Source organism: Lutra lutra, chromosome 1 (assembly GCF_902655055.1).
Source record: "Lutra lutra chromosome 1, mLutLut1.2, whole genome shotgun sequence".
Lineage (NCBI taxonomy): Eukaryota > Metazoa > Chordata > Mammalia > Carnivora > Mustelidae > Lutra > Lutra lutra.
This window is the reverse complement of record NC_062278.1, coordinates 157,996,411-158,018,085: the sequence shown is the minus strand read 5'-3', so window position 1 is coordinate 158,018,085 and position 21,675 is coordinate 157,996,411.

The following is a 21,675-nucleotide window of genomic DNA, read 5'->3' as shown; positions in this document are numbered from 1 at the left end:
CCTACTAGAGTTTCCCTGCCTGAGCAAGCTGGATCTTCAACTTGCATCTAGAAATAGAAAATTTTCTGAGAATCATTTTTTGAAAGTTAGAGAGTTCTAGCTTGTCGCAGAGATGTTCTCTCCCCTGTGAAATTTTAATTTCTAATGCCCATTGCTTTCATTGCTCTACAATGCCTTTAAATTATGAAATATATATATATATTTTTTAGGTGCTGCAGGAAAATTGTTGTTCTGCAATAAACTTGTACATCCTACCTATGATGCTTGAATTTCCTGGATGGCTAATGATGCTGAGCAAATTTTCATAGATTTACAGAGCATTTGGATATCCTCTTTCATTTCCCCTTCCCAGATTTTTATTTTTTTTTAATATCTGTTCTTGTAAATTGATAGGTCTTTTAAAAAAATATAGTGAATGATTCCTTTTTCATTAATAGGTGGTGCAAATATCTTCTGGTTTAGAGGCTGGCTTTTTTCCCCCCCATTTTATTTTATTTTATTTTATTTTATTTTACTTCTTTTCAGTGTTCCAGAATTTGTTGTTTATGCACCACATCCAGTGCTCCATAATACTCACCACCAGCCTCACCTAGCCCCCACCCACCTCCCCTCTGAAACCCTCAGTTTGTTTCTCAGAGTCCACAGTCTTTCATGGTTTGTCTCCCCCTTTGATTCCCCCCATCTCACTTCTCCTCTCCAACTCACCATGTCCTCATGTTATTCCTTATGCTCCACAAGTAAGTGAAACCATATGATACTTGACTCTTTCTGCTTGACTTATTTCACTCAGCATAATCTCTTCCAGTCCTGTCCATGTTGATACAAAAGTTGGGTATTCACCCTTTCTGATGGAGGCATAATACTCCATTGTGTATATGGACCATATCCTCTTTATCCATTTGTCCATTGACCATTGCTGCTATGAACATTGGGGTACATGTGGCCCTACTTTTCACTACATCTGTATCTTTGGGGTAAATACCCAGTAGTGCAATTGCAGGGTCAGAGGGTAGCTCTATTTTTAATTTCTTATAGAATCTCCACACTGTTTTCCAAAGTGGCTGCACTAACTTGCATTCCCACCAGCAGTGTAAGAGGGTTCCCCTTTCTCCACATCCTCTCCAACACTCATTGTTTACTCTCTTGTTCATTTTGGCCATTCTAACTGATGTAAGGTGGTATCTCAATGTGGTTTTGCTTTGAATCTCCCTGATTGTAATGATGATGAATATTTTCTCATGTGTCTATTAGCCATTTGTATGTATTCTTCGGAGAAGTGTCTGTTCATGTCTTCTGCCCATTTTTTTGACATGATTATTGAGTTTGTATTGAGTTTGAGGAGTTATTTATGGATCTTGGATATCAGCCCTTTGTCTGTAGTGTCATTTTCAAATATTTTCTCCCATTCTGTGAGTTGCCTCTTTGTTTTGTTGACTGTTTCCCTTGCTGTGCAGAAGCTTAGAGGTTGACTTTTTACTCACTTAATTGATAACGGGAGTTTCTAGTTACAATTTAGTTCAAATGTGTAAGTTGTTTTCTTAGTAGTTAGTGATATTTGAGTTTAGTTTAATATATCTTTTCCTATTCTGTGATCATTAGTATATTCTTCTGTGGTAAGTCTTTGAAGATTTATTGTTTCTTTTTTCACATTTAGGTAAAAAATTCACCAGAAATGATTTTTATATGGGGTGACCTAGTTTTTTTACAGTATTTTTCTATGTACATATCAAAATAATCCAATACAATTTGGTGAGAAGACTGCCATTTTTACTGTTCTACTTACCAACTATTGTATAAGTCAAAAGTTCATACATGTGTGAGTCTGCTACCAAACAATATTGTTTCATTTGTTAGTTTGTTTATCCTTCACCAGACAACATATTGTCTTAACATAATGTTTTATATCTTAGTATATAGTATAATAAATCTTCCAATTAATTTATCCTCAAGATTATCATAGCTTTTCATAGCTCATTTCTCTTTGTGAATCTGTTGAAATATTATTTACTTAAAGTATGTATACCTATATAGCCATCACAATATCTAAATTTACACACAAAAAACTTGCTGGGATTTTGAGTGGGATTTGTTGTAGACTGCCTTCTTTATTGGCCCTAATTATTATCTCCTTCAATCCACCCTATGTAATGTAACCTCACAGTTTATCTCAAGAAGTATAGTCTATTTCTACTCTTTTTAAATCTGGGGTAGCCTTATAATTTGCATGACCAATAAGATGTAGCAAAGGTGACACTGTACTAGTCCAAACCTGGGCCTCAAGAGGCCTTGCTTACTTCTACTCAGTCTTTTTTTGGTTTTGTTTTTATTTTATTTATTATTATTATTATTATTATTACTTCTACTCAGTCTTATGAACCTCTTCCTTTCCATGAAAGAATGCCAGACTAGTCTTTTGGAGGGATACAAGAGCAGCACCAACAATTAGCCAATCACTGGAAACAAAGCTACCTAATTGTAAAACATAACAGAGCCTAGCTAAGATAAAGAGTATCCAGCTACACACACACAGCAACATATAGAATTATGAGCTATACAGGACATTGTTATTTTATGTCACTATATTTTGGAGCCCCCCCCAGCATTATTTTGGCAATAGATGGCCAATATAGGTTTCCATTATTGTATTATAAATCATTTGAATATAAACATCTTTACAATATTGTATTTTCATTTTCAGGAATATAGATTACTCTTCCATTGATTTGAATCTTTAATTTCTCTCAATAAAATGCTGTATGTGTGTATAGAAGTGTTACACACAAACTTTTAGATTTAGTTCTGAATATTGATTATTTTTATACTATATCTACTCATCTCTCAGACTTCTTTCATGATCACTATAACATAAAATATAGTGTTTGTGGATTGACATTGTATTTCATCAAATTGCTAAATTCACTTATTAACTGCCTAACAATATATCTAAATATTTTTTTAATTTTCTATATAAAGAAAATTTTTGCAATTAATGGCATTCTTTTTGCTTTGTTTTCAATCCACATATCTTTTTTTAATTTTTCAAGTTTTTATTTAACTTATAGTTAGTTAACATATAGTGTAATATTCATTGCACTAGTAGAATTTAGTGATACATCACTTACATATAATGCCTAGTGCTCTTCACATCAACTGCCCTTCTTAATACCCATCAGGCATTTAGTCCATCCCCCTCCCACCTCTTTCCATCAACCTTCAGTTCATTCTCTATTGTAGTCTCTTATGCTTTTTTTCCCTCTCTCTCTCTCCTCCCCTTCCTGTATGTTCTTCTGTTTTGTTTCTTAAATCCCAAATATGAGTAAAATCATGGTATTTGCCTTACTCTAACTGTAAGTACTATTAGTACTCTCTAACTCCATCCATGTCATTGCAGATGGCAAGATTTCATTCTCTTTTATGTCTGCATAATATTCCATTATATATATATATAGATATAGATATAGATATAGATATAGATATAGATATAGATATAGATATATATACCATTTCTTCTTTATCCAGTCATCAGTTGATGGACATTTGGGCTCTTTCCATAATTTGGCTATTGTTGATAATGCTGTTATAAACATCAGGGGGCATGCACCCCTTCAAATTAGTATTTTTGTATTCTTCAGGTAAGTACCTAGTGTAATTGCTGATTCCCAAGGTAGTTCTGTTTTTAACTTTTTAAGAAACCTCCATACTGTTTTCCAGAGTGGCTATACCAGTTTGCATTCCCACCAACAATGTGGGAAGGTTCCCTTTCTCCACATCCTTGCCAATATCTGTTGTTTCCTGAGTTGTTCATTTTAGCCATTCTGACAGGTGTGAGGGGGTATCTCATTATTATTTTGATTTGTATTTCCTGATAATGAGTACGGTTGAGTAACTTTTCATGTGTCTGTTACCTATCTGGATGTTTTCTTTGGAAAATTGTCTATTCATGGCTTCTACCCACTTTTTGGCTGGATTATTTGGGTTTTGGCTGTTGAGTTTCATAAGTCTTTAAGATTTTGGATACTAACCCTTCATCAGTTATGTCATTAACAAATATCTTTTCCCATTCCTAAGGTTGCCTTTTAGTTTATTTATTGTGTCCTTTGGTGTGCAGAAGCTTTTTATCTTGATGAAGACCTAGTAGTTCATTTTTGCTTTTGTTTCCCTTATCTCCAGAGACACGTCTAGTAAGAACTGACTACAGCTGATGTCAGAGAGGTTGCCGCCTCAGTTCTCCTTTAGGATTTTGATGGTTCCTAGTCTAACATTTAAGTCTTTCATCCACTTTGAATTTATTTTTTGTATGTTGTAAGAAAGTGATCCAGTTTAATTCTTCCACATGTTGCTGTTTTGTTTTCCCAACACCATTTGTTGAAGAGACTGTCTTTTTACCATTGGATATTCTTTCCTGCTTTGTCGAAGTTTAGTTGTCTATATAGTTTTGGGTCCACTTATGGGTTTCTATTCTGTTCCATTGATGTATGTGTCTGGTTTTTATTTAAGATCTATATAATATATATATAACATATCATATATAAATATATATATATATATTTGTTTATTTGACACAGAAAGAGAGAGAGATCACAAGTAGGCAGAGAGGCAGTCAGAGAGACAGGGGGAAGCAGGCTCCCCACTGAGCAGAGAGCCTGATGTGGGGCTTGATGCCAGGACCTGAGACCATGACCTGAGCTGAAGGCAGAAGCTTAACCCACTAAGCCACCCAGAGGCCCCAGTAAGTGTCTGCTTTTGTGCCAGACCATACTGTCTCAATGACTACAGCTTTTTAATATAGCTTGAAGTCTGGAATTGTGATGCCCCCAGTATTACTTTTCTTTTTCAAGATTTCTTTGGTTATTCAGGAAATCAGCAAGGAAGAAGTCAAACTTCCACTATTTGTAGATGAGATGATATTCTATATAGAAAACCTAAAAGACTCTACCAAAAAATTGTTAGAACTACTTTATGAATTCAGTAAACTTTTAAATTACTTTTAAAATCAACATACAAAATCTGTTACATTTCTATATACCAGAAATGAAGCAACAAAATGGGAAATCAAGGAATGAGTCCCATTTATAATTGCACCAAAAACCATGATGCCTAGGAATAAACCTAAATAAAGAGGTAAAAGATTTGTACTCTGACCACTATAGAATATTTATGAACAAAATTGAAGATAACACAAAGAAATGGAAAAAATTTCATGCTCACTGATTGAACGAACAAATGTTAAAATGTCTTTACTATCCCAAACAATCTACACATTTAATGCAGTCTCTATCAATCCACTTACCTTTTCATTATGCTACTTGCTTTATTGTGCTGGCACAGATTTCTAGTCCGTCGATAAACAGACCATTCAAAAGGATGTATTTATTAGTCATTTACAGATTATATAAGAAAGTACTCTTTTATTTCTGGTTTTCTAAGAAATATTTTTTCATAATTTCTGATAAATTGTATCAAACTTTCTATCTCTTTCTGCAAGATGGTTAAATTAGATTTATCTACATCTGTGGGAGAAATTGGTCTATATTCCTCTTCTTTTCAGATACCCTGTCAGGATTTGGATATCAGGTTCTGCTCTACTCATAGTTACCTAAGAAGACAATCACAGATCTGCATGGAAGTATTTACCACTGAAGGTATGTAAGCATTGGGATTTCCATGTTCAAATAACTCAGCTGTAGAATCAATTAAACAGTTAGAGGATATGTTGATATTTTATTTCTTCTTATATTAATTCTTATGATTTATCTATTTTTTGGCCAATTTTCAAATATATTGCCATTTTTCATATTTTTGTCTCCTTTAAATGTTAGTGGAACCAATTATTTCTGTCTCTATTATTCTTCCTGATATCAGTCTCACAAAAAAATCTGTCTTACAAGAATTTTTTTGTTTGTTTGTTTGTTTACTTTTAAGTCTTTTAGAGTATAATCATTTGGCTTTGGTGGTTTTCTCTAGTGTCCTATATTTTATCAATATCTAATTATTATTTTCTTCTTTAGTTTAAGTTTACTTTGTTGTTGTTGTTTCTTTTTTTAAAGTAGACTCTACACCCAACATTGGGCTCAAATTCACAACCCTGAAATCAAGAGTCACACACTCTATTGACTCAGCAGCCAGGCATTCCTAATTTGTTATTTTATTTCCAACTTCAATAGATTATTGATTTTTTTAACCTTCCTTTTCTTATAATACATGTACTTAGGTCTACATATGTCCTTGTACACACATCTTAGCTATTTTCCAAATTTCTTCATATATGCTATGTTTCTTTCACTGATTTCAATGTTTAAAATATTGTCAAATGTTCATTATTAGTTAATCTTTCTTCCATTAATCATTTAGAAGTTTATGATCTAATATCTAATTATTTCTGATCTTTTATGTTGTTCTATCTGTTATCAAATTTTAACTTAATTCTATTTCCATAAGGGAACGTCTCTGTATAGTTTCAATTATCTGAAATTTGTTAAAATCTGCTTTATGGTATAGCATAGTGTTAAATTTTGCAAGTGTTTTATGTGTGCTTAAAAAATATGTGTTCTACAGTTTTGAAGTATGGTGATTTAGATATCAGTTACATTTATTCATGTTACTCAAATCTGGTACATGAAATTTTTTTTGCACTTATTTGATGAGTTACTGTGTGTTAAAATTATCCACTATGTTTTCAATTACTATGTTCAGAAGGAGAAATGATAAAGAGATACGATAAAACTTTCAGGAGTGGCAGATATGTTTAACATTGTGATTGTAGTGGTAATCTCAAGAGCGTATACATGTTATAATTTATCAAATGATATAATTTTAACAGGCCAAATTTACTATATGTAAGCTGTATCTCAATAAAGGTGTTAAAATGAGCCATCATATTTCACTACTTAATAAAGCAAAGAAAATAATGTACAGGATCATCAGAATAGATATATAAATTCACTTGATAAATTTAAACATTTATTTGTAGAAGAAAATATTAGTGTATTAGATCTCGAATGAAAATTTCTTAATCTATTGTAGAAAATAGCATACATACATACACATGCACAATTATGGCTATCATGATATTTAGTGATGAAGTATTCAAAACCTGAGAATAATTTAGGTCACCCTCTATTGCTATATATATTATATATTAAACAGTACTAGTTAACTTAGATATAGTTAAATCTATACACAGTGTAATGATTTAAAAATATTGATAAATAAATAAATGCATAAAGAGTCAGAAAGTGTATTTCTAAGAATACTTCTAATCTCTAGCAAACATTTTTAATTGTCGCTCTTAAAAGGACTAAGCTTTAATGCATTAAGTCATCTATTATGATTAATAAATGAAATTCCATGCATCTATAAGGACACTAGCTCTATATCATTATTAGAATAGTCACTCTGATCATTTTCTTGTTCTAAGGCTCAGATGTAAAAATTAGGTTGAGTAAGGCTGATAGAGACTATGATTAAAGATTCTATTCACACATTTGTGAAGATATCTTAGTACAGCTCTTCCTTCACTTATTACGGGGTTGCATACTGATAAACCCATCACAAGCTGACAATGCATTTAATACACTCAGACTAGAGAACATAGCTAGGCCCAGCCTGCATTAAATATGCTCAACACACTTACATTAGCCTAAAATTTGGGCAAAATCATCTAACACAAAGCCTATTTCATAATAAAGTGTTGACTATCTCATGTAATGTACTGAATATTGTGGAAGTGAAAAACGGAATGGCTGTGTGGATACAGAATGGTTGTGTTCCAATGATTTACACTTGTGATTGGGTACCTAACTGAAAGGTGAAGCTTCTTGCCACTGCCTAAAGTCATGAGAAAGGATCATATTGCCTATCACTAGTCTGGGAAAAGAACAAAATTCAAAATATAGTTTCTATTGAATGTGTATCATTTTGGCACCATTATAAAGTTGAAAAATTGTAAGTAAAACCACTTAATCTCACAAAACAAACTGAGGGTTGATGGGGGAGGGGGGTTGGGAGGGGGGTGGGATTATGGACATTGGGGAGGGTATGTGCTATGGTGAGTGCTGTGAAGTGTGTAAACCTGGTGAGTCACAGACCTGTACCCCTGGGGATAAAAATATATGATATGTTTATAAAAAATAAAATTAATAAAAAATAAATTAAAAAAAAAACCACTGTAAGTCAAGGATTATCTGTATTGCACATGTGGGTGTACAGTAGTTGTTATGTTCAGTGACTCTTCTTCAAAGATTTACCTTTATTTTTAAAGATTTTATTTATTTATTTGACAGAGATCACAAGTAGGCAGAGAGGCAGGCAGAGAGAGAGGAGGAAGCAGCCCTCCCGCTGAGCAGAGAACCTGATATGGGGCTTGATTCCGGGACACTGGGATCATGACCTGAGCCAGTGGCAGAGGCTTTAACCCACTGAACCACCCAGGCACCCCATAACTTTTTTTTTTTTAACATTTTACTTATTTATTTGGCAGAGAGAGATCACAAGTAGGCAGAGAGGTAGGAAGAGAGAGATGGGAAGCAGGCTCCCTGCTGAACAGAGAACCCGATGTGGGGCTTGATCCCAGGACCCTGAGATCATGACCTGAGCCAAAGGCAGAGGCTTAACCTACTGAGCCACCCAGGTGCCCCCCCAATACCTTTTTGAAGAATTTTCTTGGTGACAAATAGAATATAGGGTACTGATACCTAAAAGCAAATAAAATAGCTACCAGTCATTTCACTAGATGACATTAACTGTAAATTGAGTGACTGTCCCCAGAAATATTTATTAGTCTTTCCTTTAACAAATGTTTCTCTTTTTGTGAATCTCCTCCATCTGCTCAAAAGCTTCTGAATACTTTTGCATTGCCCTCAGTAAGTTTTGTCAGCAAGAAAACTTTATAAGTTTCTGCTCAAATGCAACAATCATTACTTGTTATTTTTCAATTTAATTTCAGTATAAATTAATTTATCTCTGTGCAAGTAGTATTAAAGCTAATAACCCTAAAAAGGATTAAGATTAGAAAGTAATGCTGTCAGTGACAAAGCTCATTAACGGCCTTTATCATTAGAAGCTGATGAACTACATCTAGGATAATTGGTCTAATTATAATACACTTGTTTCTTTAGCCAGGTATTTTTTGCTTCACTCTCTACTGATTACTTATGGGTCTTAGTTTGGCCAATTAAATTTCTCTTCCCACACTATCCATTTCTAAAATTGATAGCATATAGCTCAGATGTCAGTATACCTGTTCTCTGAATAGAGCTGCATTAAGGAAACAAGAAATAGCAAGGCAAAGGGATAGCTTTATCCTGGGGTACAGGCCGCAAGACAAGATATACAGTGAATAACAATTCTTTCAGGGTTTCCACCCTAAAATTTTAAGTGGAGTTGCTAAAATTTATTTAAAACCTAGCTATACCATAGACCCCTAATGTATTCTACTTATTTCATTTCTGTAGAACACTTTCAGTTATTCTATTTTCATGACAAACAATGGAACGCCCACCTAAAAGTGACTTAACAACAAAAACAGTTAAATTACTTTATATAAGAGATAATCTGGAGTTAAAAATTTTCACATTTGGAAAAGTAGCTAACAAGCATCTCTGAGGAGATTTTTTTCCCTCGGCTTCTACTCTATTGTCCTCGGGATACTGCTTTTTCTTTTTTGGATCTACAAGTCCTCATTGTCTCAAGATTATTTCCATAGCTCCAGGTATATGGACCAACCACACTCAAAGGCTAGAAACAAGACAGAAATTAGAACAGAGAAAGTGAATCATCACATGATTTTCTTTCCTATTATCAGAAAAGAAAAATAATTCCACAAGCCCTTTCCTTACATTTTATTGGCCAAAAATCAATAATACATTTATTCCTAATTGAGAGACATTGAGAAAATTTTTGATTTTTCAGTGTTTTTACTTAGAAAGGCATGGAATAAAAATGCTTTGTAATAACTTTTGAGTTTCCATGTAAAGGTGTATTTAAAGGAAGAATGTCCCTTTTTTAGTAAATGGAAATCTCCATGGAACTTTATTTCTCCCTATTCATCCTGAGTGTATTGTGTGTGTTATAAAGGGATGAATTTGAATTCAAGTACTTGGAGATAGATCAGTATTTCCAGCTGAGTTCTTCTTGAACATTAGGATTCACTATAATGAGAGTGATCAAGTCATTCATTGTCCAGAATGGACATATTTGAGACTGAAAATGGGACTAATTACTCTTGGACAAGTGAAAGCTCAGTAATGTCCCAAGCAAACTGGTACATGTGGGACCTTATATTAAAAAGCCCTATTTATATCAGAGCCACAGTGTCACTGGTTCCTGACTGTTGATTTTATGATCAAGCCAGGTAAAAGTGACAGATTAATAACAGATAAAATCCTTGGTGAAAGAGAAAAACAACTGCTACCAACTGGTGTCAAAATACATAAGAAATTTGTATGCAAAACCAGCCTAAAGCCTCTCTTCTCTCCTGCTCATTGCCATTGTCAACAAAAAGAGTAGATGAATCAAAGGAAAAGTTTCCAGATCTGAAGGTCATCAATACTCCTCAGGCTGCACTTGACAAAAGTTCTCACTCTGACTACAAGCCTTATTCATGCTCTAGACAATAAACAGTGGGACACATAGATAAAAGTAAAAATACCACTTAAACTGGATTAAAAAAGTGGTCACCTGCAACCCAGACCTATCTATGGATTGATCAATCCATCTCTCCACTCAGCCACATTCAATTAAAAAATGAGAGAGAGATTGATAATGTCTTATATCAGGGTTTTAAACCATATTTTATCACAGGTTTGCTATGGGCATGTTTCAGTTTCAATAAATTTAAGTACACATAAACTTTATTAGTGGGTATGTTTAAAAAATTGCTATTTATCCTTTGATTATACCTAAAAACCTTTCTTCTCTAAGACAAATATTCTCTGTCCAATGGTTCTTTTATTATATGTATTCAGAGATCATGTATCTGTTTTTCAGAATACTTAAACAGCATTTGTGCTGGTATTATTTGTGTGATTATTTTACTGTATAAGTTCTCTATATTGAAACATTAATAATTAATTAATAATTATATATTCATTCTTATAATATTCCAGGGATTATCAAGTGCTCAAGATAAAAATTATCAAGACACAATCAGTCAGTATTAAAATACAGTGATTTAGATGAACTGCATTTGGTAAGGTTAGTGTGAGAGATATTTTAGAAGAGGTGTGATGCACATAAAGTTAAATATGTAAAGAATTACAATTAAATAGATATTTTAAAAATATGAGGGAATAAGTAATACCAAACTTGCATTCGAGCTATGAATAATTATAAAAATGAATTAACATTTGAGGTAGTCGTGTTCAGGCATTAGTCAACAGACACTCAGAACTCTGATAACTGAAGAGAGAAATATACAAGCTGATCCTCTGACTCTAACAAGCAGAGTTAGAGTCAGTCTTCTTGTGGGCTGATAACTGAACAGAGAAGACACCTGAGGTTACACAGTGCTGGTTCAAGAATAATTAAAAAAAAATAGATGAACTTTAATAAGAATAAAACCAAACCTGACAGGAATGAAAGGATCTGCCAATAATTCATCTGTTCATCAAAACCAAAACTACCTTGTAGAGAAAGATAGGTATTTCAAACTCTCTAAAATATATTATATATGATTTTCAGAATAAGTTTTAAAAATACTAATTATAAAAGTAGTTGGGAATATGGGCAATAATTAATTTTTTAAAAGTGAAAGGATTCTGATATAATATAATTGGTGGAAATAGCTTAACAACTTTAAAGCAGCTAATAAAAGTATGTTTAACATTTTAAAGGGAAATAAGGGCATGGTGGGTAATCAGAAAGGAAAATTTAGAAGAGAAATTTTAAGAAGGCAGAATGGAAACTCCAAAAATAACAGTACAGTAATTGAAATGTAAATTTCATCCAATTTGCCTAACAGGAAATGGTAGCGGGTAGAAGAGCCAACAAATTAGAGAACAAGCTAAAGAACACAGAAATTACTGAAAGCAAAACAGGTGGGTCATTAATGATCAGTATGCAATCTGAAGGGATTTAATATAAATGTATTCAGAGTCCTGAAAAGAGACAGGAGTTAACAGAACAGAAAAAAAAATTAATAAAAGTTAAATTTGTGAATTTTCCAAATTTGGTTAAAAATATAAACTTACAGAGACAACTAAAACTATATCTAGACATAAAAATGCTAAAAACCAAACCCAAAGAAGAAATCTTAAAAACAAACAAACAAACATAAAATAACAAGCAAAAAACAATAAACACTTTTCATAGAAAAGAACAAAGATAGTATTAATGGCTCACTTTTTGTCAGAAACAGCAAAGGCAAAGACGCAATAGAATAAGAGGTAAACCTTGAAAATTAAACAAAAAACAACCCAGAATTCTATATGCAGTGAAAATATCCTTCAAAAAATGAGATTAAATATAGGCCTCTTAAGATAATCAAATGCTGAGAGAATTTTTTGACTGCTGATCTGCTCTACAATAAATGATAAAGAAAGTTTTTTCTGAGAGAGGAAATTCACCATAAGGAAACTTGGGTCTACAGAAAGAAATGAAAAACAAAGAACATGACAAATATGTAAGTAAATTTAAGATATTATACTTTGATCTTTCCTTTGATTTCTGTATATGACAATTGAAATTTTTAAATAAAAATTAATAACTTTGTAAGTTGTTACATACAATATATAAATTAAAAGCTCATGGCAACATACCACACACACACACACACACACACACACACACAAACAGTGGTAGAGGGATAGAATTATACCATTGAATGTTTCTTACACTTTACACAGAATGGTACAATATTATTTCTAAGTAAACAGAGGTAAGTTAGGTTACAAATTATAGTCCCCAAGTAAGACACTTAAAACACATGTGCTCACACACCCATAAACGCACAGAGGATCAAGAACAACCACAACTAAAAAAAGTCAATGGAAGTGCTAAAACAAAATGTTGAAAATAATATGTTTAAGTCAGAAGTAGGAATAAAATAATGAAAAAGAAACAGGAAACAGAGTGGTCCAGTGGGAAAAAATTCAAGATGATTTATTAAATCACGGGAATATCATATATTAAATATAAATGAGCTAAATATTTCAAATAAATGCAAAGATTGTTAAACTGGATTAAAAAGAAAAAAGTCAATATGGTTTGTTATAGAATACATACATTTAATGAATTACATAGTTGAGAAACAAAAAGATGAAAAGGAATGTATCTTTTGAAAGCATGAAAAACTATTTGTTGTTCCTAATATTAACAAGGTAAAATTATAGACACTTAGTATTACCAGAGGAAACAAGGGGAACTTTATAACACTAAGAAAATCAGTTTGTCAAGAAGATATATCTATCCAAAAGTGAACACACATGACAACATTCAAAATATATGGAACATAAGTGAGAGAACTAAAAGGAAAAAAGACAAATGCATAATCCCTAACTAAAGTATTAATAGAACCAATAAAATATCACACTAATTTTCCCTTTAAAATGCCCATTCATCATATTTTGCATGGCTGACTAAAATGTTCTTTTCTCTCAACAGTTGGGTCTTAGAGTTCTGTCTAATCCAAAATAGCCTCCCTTAACCATCCATCTAAACGAGCATGGGGGACTAGTATTTCCCCATGTGTTACTTTTTATATAGAATGTATTAGTAGCAGGAATTTCTTTAATTTATTTTGTCATTGCTTGTTTCTCCTCTGCCCAAATATAAGCTCCATGATGGAAGTCTTCTCTGCCTTACTTTACTGCACTATTATGTCCCAGCACTGGGAGTAGGGTCTGACAAGGAGAGGCTACACAATAAGTACATCCTGAATGGATAGATGCCTGAATGAAGAATGATAAATTTATGATCTAATTTTTCATTGAAGATAAAATTTGTTAATTATGAAAAAACATTATGTAAGTATCATAAATATTTAAAGAAAGGCTACATAACATAATAAACATTTTAAAAAGGTGAGTGTGTAAGAAAATATAGAGTACTAACAATGTAAATAGAGGAAAATAGGATGTGGGGTGACTTGGTGGTAAAGTCAGTTAAGCATCTGACTCTTGATTTTAGCTCAGTTTGTGATCTCAGGGTCATGAGATTGAGCCTTTTGTGGGGCTCTGGACTGGGCATGGATCATGCTTGAGATTCTTTCTCTCCCTCTGCCTACCTCTCCCTTTCATTAGTATGGAATTTATACTAGTAGGAAATTATACTAAAAAGTTGATCAATTAAGAAATCAAGGTTTTAGTCTCTTGTTAGAAAATATAAAGGCAAGCAGTAATAAATTAAAATTTAAACTTTATACATTTCAAGTAACTAAAGAGAGAATAATAAAAAGGAAAGCAAAAGCCATATAGCAAATATAACACTTATAACAAAAGATAGATACAAAGGAACTAAAGTTAATTCTAACAATGATAAAAGTAAACTGGAAAATTTGGCAAAGTAAATGAGAAAAATAGTCTTATGGAAAGTTATTCTTATTTCATAAAAGAGACACATGTAAAAGAAAGTGACACATTATTATTGAAAATAATAAGTATTGGCAAAGACACACAGGCAGATGCAAAGAAATATTAAGCAGGGGTCCTGACATTAACATCACATGAGAGTTTAATTAAAGGCCAAATGCATTGTATGAGACAAATGTGGGGTGGGCCTTATAATTATAATACATGCAATCTACAGAAATATGTAAGAGTTATAAATCTTTTTATACACCAAACAACTTGGCATCAAAAACATAGATTCAAAACTGGATGAAATTAAAGGCAAACTAAAAGCTCAATATTTTTTTTCAGCTAATAGTAGATGAAAAAATTAAAATAAGTAAGCTTATAGAGGCTTTGATTAATAATTCTTTAAACTAAACATGTGCTCTTTTAAAGTATTCTTAAAATAATTTAAAATGGCTATATATTAAGCCACAAAAAATCACAACAAATTCCAAAATCTGAAAGCATATATTACAATCTTTTGAAAAGTAGTAAGAAAAAGGAATAACAAATTGAACTAAACCCTATGCAATTTTTTTAAAATATCTCTCTCAGAGAATTCTTGAGTTAAACAAAAACTGTTTTTGTCATTTATTTATTACATCTTTAAAGGCTTTATTTATTAGAGCAATTTTAGGTTTACAATAAAAATGAGAGAAAGGTGCAGAGATTTCTCATTCACCTCTTCCCCCACATATGCATAACCTTCCCCATTATCCACATCACTCACTAAAATGCTACATTTTTACCAAGGATAAACCTACACTGATACAACATAATCACCCAAAATCCATGGTCTATCTTAGGATTTGCTTTTAGTGTTGTATAAGCTAGAGGTTTGGACAAATGTAGAATAATATATATCTATAATTATACAGCTATACAGAGTACTTTTCCTGCATTAAAATTCCTCCATGATCAGCCTTTTCATTTCTCTCTTTCTCATACAATTTTTTTTTTAACTAAAAAAAAAATTGGGGCACCTGGGTGGCTCAGTGTGTTAAAGCCTCTGCCTTCAGCTCGGGTCGTGGTCTCAGGGTCCTGGGATCCAGCCCCGCGTTGGGCTCTCCACTCAGCGGGGAGCCTGCTTCCCTTCCTCTCTCTCTGCCTGCTTCTCTGCCTACTTGTGATCTCTGTCTGTCAAATAAATAAATAAAAATATTTAAAAAAAATTTTTTATTACGTTACGTTAGTCACCACACAGTATGTCATTAGTTTTTGATGTAGTTTTCCAAGATTCATTGTTTATGTATAACACTCAGGGCTCCATATAGTACGTGCCCTCCTTAATATCCATTACCAGGTGAACCCATCCCCCCCAATCCTCAGTTTGTTTCTCGAAGTCCACAGTCTCTCATGGTTTGTCTCCCCCTCCTAACTCCTCCCCTTCATTTTTCCTGTACTCTTCTAATGTCCTCCATGCTGTTCTTTATGTTCCACAAGTAAGTGAAACCATATGATAATTGACTTTCTCTGCTGGACTTATTTACTGAGCATAATCTCTTCCAGTCCCGTCATGTTGATGTAAAAGTTGGGTATTCATTATTTCTGATGGCTGAATAATATTCCATTGTATGTACATATTTTTTAATATAAGTGAAATATATCCAAGAATGAAAGTAAGGGCAGTTTAAAAGGGAAAGTTTTACCTCAAATGTTCACATAATTGAAGAAGAAAGAATAGAAATGTGTAAAATGGTAAATTTAATTTGTTTAAATTAAAAAACAAAAAGGAAAAAGAAAAAACTCAGGAGGAAGGAACTTGCAAATATAAAAACAAAAACTCATTTGTTTATAAGCAAGATAATTATGAGACATTACAGGCAAAGTGATTTAGAAGTGCAGTGAATTCTTAGGAAAATAGAGAAGAAAACAAGACACTATATAAATAAAAAGAAAGATAAAAGTTTATAGAATAAGAATTGAGAACTCAGAAATAATTACAGATATATGGGTTTGGAAATAAGTAGTAGAGGTATTCTCCAAGCCATGAAAATACATTTGAAAGTCTATACAAAATAGATAGTTTCTCAGAAAACATCAGTGACAGAAAAATGACTCAAGAAGAAAGAGAAAATGTAACTAAATCAGTAATTATAGACTATGTTAAGGAAGTTAAAAATAGTGCCAGGTCAATATGCTTTCACAGTTGAATTATTAATACCTTCTAAGACCAGGTATTTTGAGTGCTATCTAAACAGGGCATAGAGAGAGGAAAAAAAAAATAATATTGAAAAAAATTCTAAGGACGCAACAAGGATCGAATAACAAAATATGCAAAATAACAAATGGGGGGGCGCCTTGTTGGCTCAGTGGGTTAAGCCTCTGCCTTCACCTAAGGTTGTGATCCCAGGGTCCTGGGATTGAGCCCCACATTGGGCTCACTGCTCAGTGGGGAGCCTGCTTCCTCCTCTCTCTCTGCCTGCCTCTCTGCCTACTTGCGATTTCTGTCAAATAAATAAATAAAATCTTTAATAAAAATAATAATAACTAATGGGAAAATGTAGACCCACATTGCCCAATATGGTAGCCATTATTCCCATGTGGGTTTATTAATTTTAACTTATTTAAGATTCAATTTCTGAGTTGCACTTGTCACATATCACATCTACCCACCTCTGAGGCCAGAGAACAGAGATATAGGGAGAAACTGTCATTTATGGTTACTGTAGAATCTCAAGAGAACACAAACAATCTGTCACCACACACTTTCAAATACAGTATACTTCCTTGGCACAATAGCTTTCTGAGACACATACATATCACACAGAATGAAAACAGAAACTCACAGACAGAGACACTAGGAAATTGCTCATGCCAATGCCAGCTCTTAAACCTAGCTCTTCTGAATATAGGCCCCCTCCAGTCCTTATGATACTTCATCAGGCTCTTGCTCAAAGCAGTTATTTTGGCATTCTTCTAGTTCCTAGAATTATTGGTATAGCATATGTCCATGTTACTAAAAGATAATTTGCAATCCACAAGAGCCTGAAAACTCTAGGTGAAACCAAGAATCCAGCATGCTGATTTTCAGTAATAATCTTGGCACTTGTCATTCGCCATGCTTGATAAACTTTATAACATTTAATGTATAGTATACAAAAAGAAAAAGAGACAGAAGTGGGAGAGAAATCATTTGGTGAAAATAATAATTTAAAGGAGATTGGAGAACATAATGTTGATCCAATTTTATATGGAGACAGACTGGAAAAACAAAAGAAAATACTCTGTGAAAATGTCTAGCACACTTACACAGAACAGGTACTCAAAAAACCTCTGACTTTGTGCTGCTGGTGAACTGAGACAAGAGAGCTGAAATGTATTCCCCATACTTTACAAATAAGAAATGGCCTGTTTTTCTTGGAAACCACATATCTTAAGGTAGGGATTAAGAAGAAATTAAGGAACAGATACTATATACATTTAATATTTGTCAATCTAGTGACCTCCTTTTTGCTTTAATTACATAGGGTCAGTCTCAGTGGAATATTTGAGCTGACTTCAAAACAACCCTGACAGAACTCTAAAGTAAAATACCCATTGCAACTTGTTGTCACTCATTTCCATAGTAGCACCCATGCCCAAAGCAAATGCAATGGCAGATCTGATGCTAGCAGAGTGGGGAGATGACCACAGACTACTATGCTCATGTAATGCATATGTTCCAACTCTGGGTGTTGACACAGCTGCAGAGTGTACACAGAGTGTACCATTTCTTTGGAAGGACCCAGGAAAGTTTTCCTCTTAAGCATCAGTGGAAGAACCAGGAGCCTAGTTCATAAATTCAACTGGAAAAATTCAACTGGAAAATTGGGATGAGGGAAGGAAGGGAGGTACATTGATGAGTGATGAAGTTCACCACACTGAAAAATTTGAACTTGCTCCTCCTAGGTCTTGGGCACTGTTCAGGAAGATATTAAGCTGGCAGGGTTCTACCAACACATTTGGAGAAGGGAATGTCATAGCTGAGAAAACCAGTGAGAAGACTAACAGTTTCAAAATGCATGTTACAGTAGGGTTAGGAAGACAATGAGTCAGGCAGGGTAAGAGACATTAGCAATGTGATGAACTGATATATCCATTCAACCAAAATTGATGATCTGTTATAGCAAAATTCTTTTTTCAGTGAGACAGTATGACAAAGAGATGGAAAAATGTATAAAAACCGAGTTCCTATGTTTCAAGATGTCACAGACCAGAGTAGATAAAGATAAGTCAAGAAATAATAAAACTATACTAATAACTTCCATTTGGTAAAATCTGTGGTGAATAAGAAGAAACAAAGTATTGATAGTAGTGTTTCTAGGCAATATGATGAGAATTGACCAAAGAAGTAGGTTTCCTATAACAAGACAAGGGATTTGCTTTTGTGTATAAGTTTAAGATTCCAGAATAGTCATGTGTGCTAAAGGTATGAGCAGGGGAAGAGACATAAATAGGATGAACTAAGAGGCAAAATCAACACAAAAAAGCTGAAAAGTTTATTTTTATCTCATTTTAACACAGACTATTCCATTTGAAGTACCAGGGGGAAAGCATATGTTCATACCAGTATCTAGTGGTAAGGAGGAAATACTTAACACATAAAAAATATGCAGTTCTAGTAGTGTGGATTTAGTTTAGGAAAAATTGCTTATTGACTTTAAAAATTCATTTAAAAATCATAGGAAGTCGACTATGTCATTTTTGTGAATAAAGAAAGTTAAATGTTACTTAGAAAAAAATAGGCACAGGTGGTAAATGCAGCTGCAGTATTTCCATGTTGTAATCATAGATGATGCATTTCTCCTAAATGGCAACCTTTCCCACAGGTGTAAAAAAAAAAAAAAAAAAAAAGTGGGAATTAGCACACTCACCATGATATGATCCTACAGGACATTAAGAACTTTAAAAAGTGTGTGAAATTAAGGTGCCTCGTTAGCGCAGTAGGTAGTGCATCAGTCTCATAAAAAGTGTATGAAATAAAAATTGCTCTCAATTACTTAGCAGCATTTTTATTATTTTATTTATTTATTTTTATTATGTTCAGTTAGATACTGTATAGTACCTCAATAGTTTTTGATATAGTGTTCAAAGATTCCTTATTTGCATAGTGCTCATTCAGTGCTCATCACAACAGGTGCCCTCCTTAATACCCATCACTCTGTTACCCCACCCTCTCTCCCCCCCTCACCTCTGAAACCCTCAGTTTCTTTTCCAGAGTCCATAGTCTCTCATGGTTCATCTCCCTGTCTGATTTCTTCCCCTTCAGTTTTCCCTCCTTTCCCCTATGGTCCTCCGTGCTATTGCTTATGTTCCACATATGAGTGAAACCATACGATGATTGTCTTTCTCTGACTGACTTATTTCACTTAGCATAATCCTCTCCAGTCCCATCCATGTAAATGCAAATGGTGGCTATTCATCCTTTCTGATGGCTGAATAATATTCCATTGTATATATATGGTACATCTTCTTTATCCATTCATCTGTTGAAGGGCATCTTGCCTCCTTCTACAGGTTGGCTATTGTGGACATTGCTGCTATGACCAATGGGGTACATGTGCTCCTTCTTTTCACTACATCTGCATATTTGGGGTAAATACCTACTAATGCTCTGTCATAGGGTAGAGCTTTATTTTTTTTTAAGATTTTATTTATTTATTTGACAGACAGAGATCACAAGTAGGCAGAGAGGCAGGCAGAAAGAGAGGAAGGGAAATAGGCTCCCCGCCGAGCAGAGAGCCTGATGTGGGGTTCGATTCCAAGCCCTGAGCCAAAGGCAGAGGCTTAACCCACTGAGCTACCCAGGCACCCCAGGTAGCTCTATTTTTAAAATCTTAAGGAACATCCATACTGTTTTCCAGAGTGGTTGTACCAGCTTGCATTCCTACAAAGAGTGTAAGAGAGTTCCCTTTAGTCCACATCCTTGCCAACATTTTTTGTTTCCTGTTTTGTTAATTTTTGCCATTTTAATGAGTGTAAGACAGTATTTATTGTGGTTTTGATTTGTGTTTCCCTGATGACTAGTGAGGTTGAGCATTTTTTCATGTGTCTGTTAGCCATTTGTATGTTTTCCTTGGAGAAGTGTCTGTTCATGTCTTCTGCTCATTTTTTGACTGACTTATTTGTTTTTTGAGTGTTGAGTTTGAGAATTTCCTTATAGACCTCGGATATCACCCTTTTATTTGATATATCATTTGCAAATATCTTCTCCAATTCCAGGTGCTGCCTCTTAGTTTTGTTGACTGTTTCCTCTGCTGTGCAGAAGCTTTTGATCTTGATGAAGTTCTAAAAGTTCATTTTCGCTTTTGTTTCCCTTGCCTTTGGAGATGTGTCTTCAACTCTTCAAAAGTACGGTTGAGAATTAAAACATATGCATTTAACAATTATGTATGGGAAAACAAAATGCTTTATTAAAGCATTTTATTTATCTGTTTGAAAAACATGTTTTCTTTACCTGCTTTACCCACTTAATCCTGACACTAATGAAGAGAGATGACAATTTAGTAATAATAGATTAATCATCCTTATCTTATGACATAGATGAGGAAACTGAATCAAAGACAGTTTTATTGACTGGATAATGGTTATAACTTTTGCAGGAAAAGAATCCAGGTTTTCTAGCAGTGAATGATTCAGTTTTGCATTCAAGTAGTAATAGGCTTCCAAAAAAGAAAATGACTTTTTCTTATTATTGCAATGATGAGGATACAAAACAAGACACCATATCTATAGAAAACCAAAAAATCAGCCACATCACTTGATGACTCAGTATATTATCTGAAAATATGATGTCATTTGTCCACATTATTTGCTTTGTTGACTGATTTGATCGGACAGTTTGGCACGGCCTCAACATTGGATGTGGTTTAACAATGGAAAAATATTTCCATCAATTACTCCAAATGTCACTTACATGATCTTCCCAGATTGCCTTTCTGTCACTATCACATATTCTTAAACTGAAAACTATCAGAGGGATGAAGAAGGACAGCATATTTCAGAAAGACAGTTAACAAATGATAAAGATTAGGCTTTGTCCAGTCTTAACATCACTTCAACTATGGCAGAGAAGAGAGAAGTTAGTGAGACAGTGAATCTCCGGGGCATCTCCACATCCCTTTCCAGCTCTTTAACTCCCTAG